The 8274-nt window shown below is 40.5% G+C and overlaps 1 non-coding gene across 1 annotated transcript; it reads right to left on the bottom strand.

Moving 5' to 3' along the window:
- Positions 1-7137: 7137 nt before the first annotated feature.
- On the bottom strand, positions 7138-7210 carry trnak-cuu. The gene has a single exon. It is a non-coding gene; the product is annotated as a tRNA-Lys (tRNA).
- Positions 7211-8274: the final 1064 nt, after the last annotated feature.

The following is an 8274-nucleotide window of genomic DNA, read 5'->3' as shown; positions in this document are numbered from 1 at the left end:
ACCTTTTTTTACACGAACGATTTATCTTTGTTTCCCGGTAACGGTGCTTCTGTTTCCGTGTTAGACATATTTCTCTCCCCACTGTAGGACTGGCGAGCAGATTCCAGATCAGAGCAGAGAGGCGTCACGCGCAGACACAGTTTAACTTCTTTTGTTTCACTCCGCGCGCGCTCTCTCCCTCCGTCTCAAACTTTTTCGCTCTTGTTTCTCGACGCTGAAGGACTTTGGGAGCACGCTCTCTTCCTCCCCTTTCTCCTCCTCCTTCTCCTCCTAATTTTCCCTGTGTGCTAAGTGCTTGATTCGTTTTTGTATCTTTGGAAACTTGTGATGGACGTGAAGAGATCTCCCTTTCTTTCTGACACCTGTTGCTGAAGACCCCGCGCGCACAGCCAGTACACACCGGGGAGCGCGTGTCATTCATTTCTGACTTTATTTCTACATTTCTACAGGACAAATTTGAAACTTTTTGGGGCACTGACAGCTCCACAAAACGCCGGGAGGCTGCGATACACTGCCAACAATGTACAGACAGGAGTGTGTTGCATGTCTCTTAAGGTGATCGAGCAGTGAAGGACAGTTATAACGTATTGTGTCCAGGAAGTGACACATCTGTATCTCTCTGTGAGCCGCAGGCTGCTGGGATCTGTCTGGAGGGTTTCCCTTTCAACAGAAACACCGACCTGTCTAAAGTCTCCCAGCCGGACAGAGAGCCACTCGTTTCGGACTTGAGCACCTCGGATGGTAGGAGAGGAAACTTTTCTTGAAGAGCTGAGCAACAACTGCAATCGAGCAAAGCAGGTAGGAACTATATTCAATTTGTAATTACGTTTAAAGAAAAAACATTCATTACATCTTTAAAAACACTTCTCAGACACTCGAATTATGTTCGAGATGTCTGTAATGGGAGGTCTGATTTATGATACAAACGTGTAATACTAGTTTATGGTAGTTTTCAGCTGCTATCATGTGTGTATGTTAATTTTCTCACCGTTTTTGGCTCTATAATCTACTGCCGTTCTCGATTATAGACATTTTTAGTAGATTCAATAAATCTTAGCTGACTAAGACTCGAAGCACCAAATAGTTGACTAATGGACTGCTTTCATCGTTGTCCTCAAGTTGTAAGAAGTTAAATAAGTGTGTTATTGGATTAAAATAAATAGATTTGAAGTTGAAGTAGTTTACATTGCTTTGCACGTTCTGAACAGAAGTCATGGTTTAAAAAAAAAAAGTTCCACTGAGTTGAGGACTCACTGCTCCATTTGAACTTGTAGACGTTTTGTCCCCATAATGTTTCCGTTGTCACAGTCTACTTACAGAATGGGCTTATTTCATGATTTTGGCTCATTATGACAGTGGTGAAATGGAGTGTGTGTGTGTGTGTGTGTGTGTGTGTGTGTGTGTGTGTGTGTGTGTGTGTGTGTGTGTGTGTGTGTGATCTGCTTAAATGAAGGCAGCCCTCTCGCTCTGCGGTGGAGAGCAGGACTATTTCTGGTCGAAATGTTGCACAAATGTTTCTCTCAGTATAGAGGCTGCTCTGGGCTAGAGGCTGTGTGGCATCAAACTGCACACCGACACACATCTGACTCTTGGCAGGACCAAGAGATCAATTACGTTTTGACATGTATTATCAACACAAGGGGGGAGAACTCAACTTAGTGACCAGGCTTGGGGAGTAATAAAATACTTGTAACGGAATAATCAGGATACAAAAAAAAGTCACTGGGTTCCCTTCAGTTACATAAAAAAAGCAGTCATCAGATAACTAGCAAGATTACAATGTTACAATACATTTTTAAATAAAGAGAATTGTAATGAGAAACACATATGCACACATTTAAACACTTCATGACTCGACATGATTGTGAAACGAGTCTGAAGTAAAACCATATAATCCTTTAGTTCATCATCATGGCCTCTCTTCCATTTAAGGTCACACTTAAATTGAAGCTATCTAATTGATATTAATTGTCTTGTATTTATTTGCATAGCACTTGATATTTAGGTAATGCGAAAGAAACAACAAACAATCACCACTTTTATATTGTGATACCTAAACGAGGTTAAAATGTTTTGAACCGTAACACTACATATGAGTTTATTGGCCTGTTTGTGGCTTGTGAATGTCATTTGAGGTCAAAGGTCAGCTGTGCAACATTTTGCAGTTCGTGACACTAAAGTGGTGTATTGTAAAGACATTTGCAAAGACACAGCAAGAAATACAAGATGAGATTACAATGTTTTCTGGGAAAAGCAGTAACTCCACTTTAGTGTTGTTTGTTTTTTCCATAACTATAATGTTTTTTATTGACAGGATGTATCGGAATGCTCTGTAAATGTCATCATGACAAATACAAGTATTCAAATGCATTTAAAGTAGCAGCTATCAAGACAAAAAAGATGGGACTTGATACTAAAACATATATGTATTGGCTGTGTTTGTTTACTATGGGGGGGTATTGTCATGAAGGAGCATGTGTGTGTTTGCTCCTGTTTGGCAATGAGACATCTGCACATCAGTTTAACTCAACAAGTCTGTATAGTGACCTTTGACCTTGGCTAGATCTAGGAACAGTCAGTTTTCAAACACATTTCGCTCATTCTGTTCAACAATATCCTAGAGAGCTAAAAACATTCATAAAAAGCAAACGTATTAACACCGTAACACTTGAGTTATCATTATACATGATCAAAACATGTGTAATTAACTTGATACCAACGTCTTTCCCCACATTTCCCTGTTTTTAAAAGGCAGACATAGCAAAGAGATGTCCGTTAGCACATGTGAGAGCGGAGTGGAGGTCGTCTCCGGCGGTGACGTCTCCGGTTCACTTCTTCATGGTTTAAAAGTCTGAAACCCACCTGAGCTGCAAAGTGGACTGACAGCTGGACTGATAAACCTTTGCAGGAAGAGCGTGTGTGTGTGTGTGTGTGTGTGTGTGTGTGTGTGTGTGTGTGTGTGTGTGTGTGTGTGTGTGTGTGTGTGTGTGTGTGTGTGTGTGTGTGTGTGTGTGTGTGTGTGTGTGTGTGTGTGTGTGTGTATTGGGAGGGCAGATAGCTAGATAGTAATGTTAGATGTGTAGATAAAGGTGGTGAAAAGTGTAGCTGTCAACATGTTGGCCATTAGAGAGACATAATCTCTCTTCCTCCTCCCTCTCTGTCTACCTCTGGTCTTTCTCTCCCTCCCTCCTGCTGTTTCAGTCATGACATCAATTTTCTCTTCCGTTTCGGCCCCGCTTTGTTCACTCTTCCGGTCTTTCCTTACTTTCTGTCAGCCCTGTATCATGTTTAATTTGATGTTCCGGATGTTTGTCAGAATCTCAGATTGTGTTGATGTGGTTTGAAATTGTGTGTGAGCATGAAACGCTTGTGACTGGATATTTTCACTTCAATGATTTGGGGCGTATATTGCTCTTTAAAACCTGTTAGATAAACTCATGAATACTTCTAGCTTATTATGTGGTATTTGAAAAGTTATTTTAAACAGATAAATAGTCCTTTAACTGTTGAAAAATACCTTTTCCTTAACCAAACTATGAAGTGCTGCTTTAGTGTCTTTTCCCTCGAGATTGGTAATTAGGGATTGAGAGTGAATGTGTGTGTGTGTGTGTGTGTGTGTGTGTGTGTGTGTGTGTGTGTGTGTGTGTGTGTGTGTGTGTGTGTGTGTGTGTGTGTGTGTGTGTGTGTGTGTGTGTGTGTGTGTGTGTGTGTGTGTGTGTGTGTGTGTGTGTGTCTGCTTGTTATGTCTCCACGCTCCATGTAAGAGAAGATGGGATGTCAGCAAGCATCGATGGATCTTCAAGGTCATTCAAGAGGGTATTGTAAAGTCTGTGTGTGTGTGTGTGTGTGTGTGTGTGTGTGTGTTCCCTATGTTCAGACACAATTAAATTGAAAGTTACTATTATATTATAATTTTCTATTATTTAAGTTGACATCTAAGTATTTCCAAAAACTTTAAATCTGCATGAAAACAAACACTCAGACAAAGCAAGTGTCTGTGTTAGGGCTGCTCGATTATGGCAAAAATCATAATCTCGATTATTTGGGTCAATAATTGATATCACGATTATTAAAAACGATTATCCATTTACTTTGAAAACATCAATTTATTGGAGAATTTTTTTTTTTAACATTATGTTTTTAACAGTTGATTACCCTGAACTTTAAGTATAATTCAACTGAAAAACCAATAAAAAAAAAAAAGTAATTTAAAGAAAAAAGTAATAATAATAAAAAAATAATCGTTTTATTTCGATTACGTTGTTTTCGTAATCGTTGCAAGCCATAATCGTAATTGCGATTAAAATACGATTAATTGAGCAGCCCTAGTCTGTGTGTGTTTCTTTGTGTAAATCTGAGCATTTCAAGTGTCTGAGGAGGGGGGTCTTTAACATAGTGTGTGTTGGAGAGAAACTCCCCCTGGAGGGAACACAGGGATTTTAGCCTTTAAAGACCAATTACGTGCACAACAACAACAACAACTATAGAACACAAAAATAGTACTTAAAGGTAGGGTAGGTAAGAATGGAGAAACCAGCTCGAGTAAGCTAGAATTTGAAAGTACACAACCGAAAAAAATCTGCCGCTTCCTTCAGACTTCCTTACAGAGCCCCTCCTCCAACACACACGAACGCGCACATGACCAATGAGGGCACGAGATAAGTTTGTGCACGAGATGGAAGGCTGACAGGCAGGTAGGCCATCCAATTATCTGCCACGGGCCGTTGCAGATAATTGGACTTGCTTTTTACAGCGCCACGGCTTCCACAGTCAAAGCATTTAATGTATTCATTGCTATCGGGATGTTAAGAGCATTCCATGGAATATAACAAAAAGTGTTTCTGAAGTGAATTACCTACCCTACCTTTAAGAACAATACTTGAGTAAATATATTTGATACATTCCACCACAGTGTGTGTGTGTGTGTGTGTGTGTGTGTGTGTGTGTGTGTGTGTGTGTGTGTCGGTTCGAGGCGATGCAGTGATGTCATCAGGGCGGCTGGGTGGGGTCACATGGGGTTAGAGTCTGGTAGAGGTCCTGACTCCAGCAGTGCTCAAAATGTGTCTGACCAGGAAATATGTGACCGTCCCACTCATGTATGTGAGTGAGTGAGTGTGTGGCTGTGTGAGTGTGTGGCTGTGTGACTGTGTGTGTGTGTGTGTGTGTGTGTGTGTGTGTGTGTATGTGTGTGTGTGTGTGGTGTGTGTGTGTGTGTGTGTGTGTGTGTGTGTGTGTGTGTGTGTGTGTGTGTGTGTGTGTGTGTGTGTATGGTCAGTGGTAGTGGTCAACAGCTGTGTGCGAGCAGTGTCCTACACTAATAGTAAAAGTGGTTTATTGGACACTTTATAGAGCCTGAAACCGTTTTATAAATCCGGCAGGCTGGTACCAAACAGCCACATGACACACAACATCCCACCAGAGGAGAGAGTTACTGAGCGCTGTGTGTTAAAGGCTCCCCACTGATTTTTATCTGCATTATATCCACTATTCCAACACCATATTGGCAATAAGAAATAGCCTACAATTAAAAATAGGATTTACAACATAAAGGGTTCTACAATTGTAACCTTTGAAGAGCATTTCACACGACTAAAGTTATTTACATTGTGTTGTCAAGTCAGGCACCAAGGTTGAGAAAACGTGCAGTGGTGAAATGTAACTAAGTACATTTACTCAATTACAGTACTTACAATAGGTATTATTTTGACATCATTTTAACTTTACTTGTGTATTTCCATTTTATGCTACATTTCAGTGTCAATATTGTACTCTTTTACACCACTACATTTGTTAAACACTCATAGTTACTTTTTATAAACCCCATGATAGGCCTATATGATGCAATACTGTACTGCTTATCAATCATGTAATTTACAATGTCCCTAAAATTGGCTCCTCATTGACAAAGATTAAAATGTACAAGTCATAAAAAACATGATAAATATAATATATTTTTTTCTTTTTAAACTTTGAAAGAGCCATTCTGTATACATTTAGTTTAACATTCAAGTACATTTGGCTGATTTGTACTTAATTTTACTGAAATGGACCATAGTGCAGAATGAGTACTTTAACTGTTTGTACTTTAATTACATTTTGATGAAAATACTCTTGTTCTTTTACTTAATTGAGTATTATAGGGCCCTAGTATTTCTACTTTTACTTAGGTACAGGATCTGAGTACTTTATCCAGCTCTGCGGAGATCTGATTACACATGTTCTGCGATCTAAATCTAGTTGTGCAAATTATTTAGCACGTTCTTTTCCCAAGCTTTGCACAAACATCATCACACAAGGTAGAGGGAAGGTAGGGAGAACTACTGGGAGGAAAATTTGACGTGGTAACATAATATGGAGAGCATGCAATCAGTCTTCTGGCTCTGCTCCGTGGTATAGGGGAAATGAATGGAAAAGCCCATATAAACACAAAAATCATTACAGAAGCTGGCTTCCTCTCTCCTCTCCTCTCCTACTCCTCTCCTCTCAGTAACCCCGATCCAGCGCTGATAAAACTATCAACAGCACACCTGCATCGGGTAGGAAGGCTGTCTAACACACACACACACACACACACACACACACACACACACACACACACACACACACACACACACTAACAGTAGTCCATATATGAAAACACAGATGGGGGCTAGAATATTATTTTGCATGTGCTCACAATAAGCCTTTTCTCCTCCCGCTCTTTTTCTCCTTCCGTCTCTCTCTCTGTCTTTACACCTCATTTGTATTTTTCGGTTGAAGAAATATTTCGGTTGGATGGGAGTAAATGCAGGAATATATATCACTACATTGTTGAGGTAGTTTTTTTTTCCCTCCAAGTTTCCTGTTCTGGCCTTAACAGATACCAGGCTCAGTGTTTTCAGTGAGGTTAGGTTGTAAATATTTCACCATCATTCAGCCAGAAGTAAACATTATACGGTTCAGTTCATTGTCATGTATACTCCTTTGGGCAAAGCCTTGTAAAATAAACAAAAAAAACATTTACGTTGTTCCTGTCACATGTATAACCAACAATGCCCTTCTGACGATTCAGTGTCTTGTTTTTTTTATTATGGGTCATGTCCTGTAGAGATATTACCTACGCGTATAAACACTGAGATTCCCTCGATCGAAAATGTGAGCCCAACGTGGGGCTCGAACCCACGACCCTGAGATTAAGAGTCTCATGCTCTACCGACTGAGCTAGCCAGGCTGATCATAGTATAAACTGGGCGGAAGTCCTTTGCCTGGGGTGATTGTATTTGTAAATATGGAATGGATCATCAGTTTATAAGGAACCACACAAGGAAAACCTACAGAGATGAATCCTGCAGGTAAAACACTCTAGGCTCGTCTCAATACCCCTCCTCGACTCCTCTCTTCCCCTCCTCCGGGACTTGACCCGGAAATCGATCAAGCCACGCCATGTTGAAGGACGTCCCAATAGCTGAAATGCACACGGAGGAGTCGAGGAGGGGTGAGGGAGGAGGGGTGCGGGAGGAGACGAAAGGGAGGATACACGAGGGCAGACTACGCGGAAGTGTTTTCACTACTCGCGTATAAAAGCCCCGCCCCCACCTTCACAGCTGGTCGATTTCAAGAGAGGAAAACGGAGAACTGGAAGAATGAGTGGGAAAGCGTCACATAAATGTATAAGTGCTCACAGCTCCGTGGGAATTATTATGTGCAATTCATTTCTTAAGGTTATACTAACAATTTAAGTCATGTTTAATGATCTTGAACGTCACTAAAACATAGCTATTAAGAAAGCAATTTCATAAATGGCTAGATCTTGATAAATAACAATTATTTGTTTTGTTTTGTGTTAAAATATTGAGTAGTTAAATTATTTAAAATGCACAGTCCTGAATGTGGGTTTGTGGTGAATGTGGGGATCTACAGGACACACATGTTCAGAGTAAAGGCTTTCACATTATTATAATTATCATTTTATTGAAATGTACATTTGACACCAAAACGGAACACAAAAGCAGGACCAACCATCATACATTGAATTCCTTGACTAACAAGAGAAAGATTCATCATTTAAATACATATTTAACAACAAATGGGCCGGTTCTAAAGGTTATTCAGTTAAGCCCGATGAGAGGGGATACAGCTGTGCACATGTCATCATTAACAGACGTCGTTTAAGAGTGACGTTTGAGTGAACGAGGACATCCCAATTAATACCTGAGGACTCCTCTGTCCTCGCGTCACCTCCTCGTGTCTCTCGCTCGCATCTTACGGAGGCGGAGCTAAGACGCAAGGAAGGGA

Source organism: Trematomus bernacchii, unplaced genomic scaffold (assembly GCF_902827165.1).
Source record: "Trematomus bernacchii unplaced genomic scaffold, fTreBer1.1, whole genome shotgun sequence".
Classification (NCBI taxonomy): domain Eukaryota; kingdom Metazoa; phylum Chordata; class Actinopteri; order Perciformes; family Nototheniidae; genus Trematomus; species Trematomus bernacchii.
Note: the sequence above shows the minus strand (reverse complement) of the source record. Positions and strands in the feature narration are given on the sequence as shown.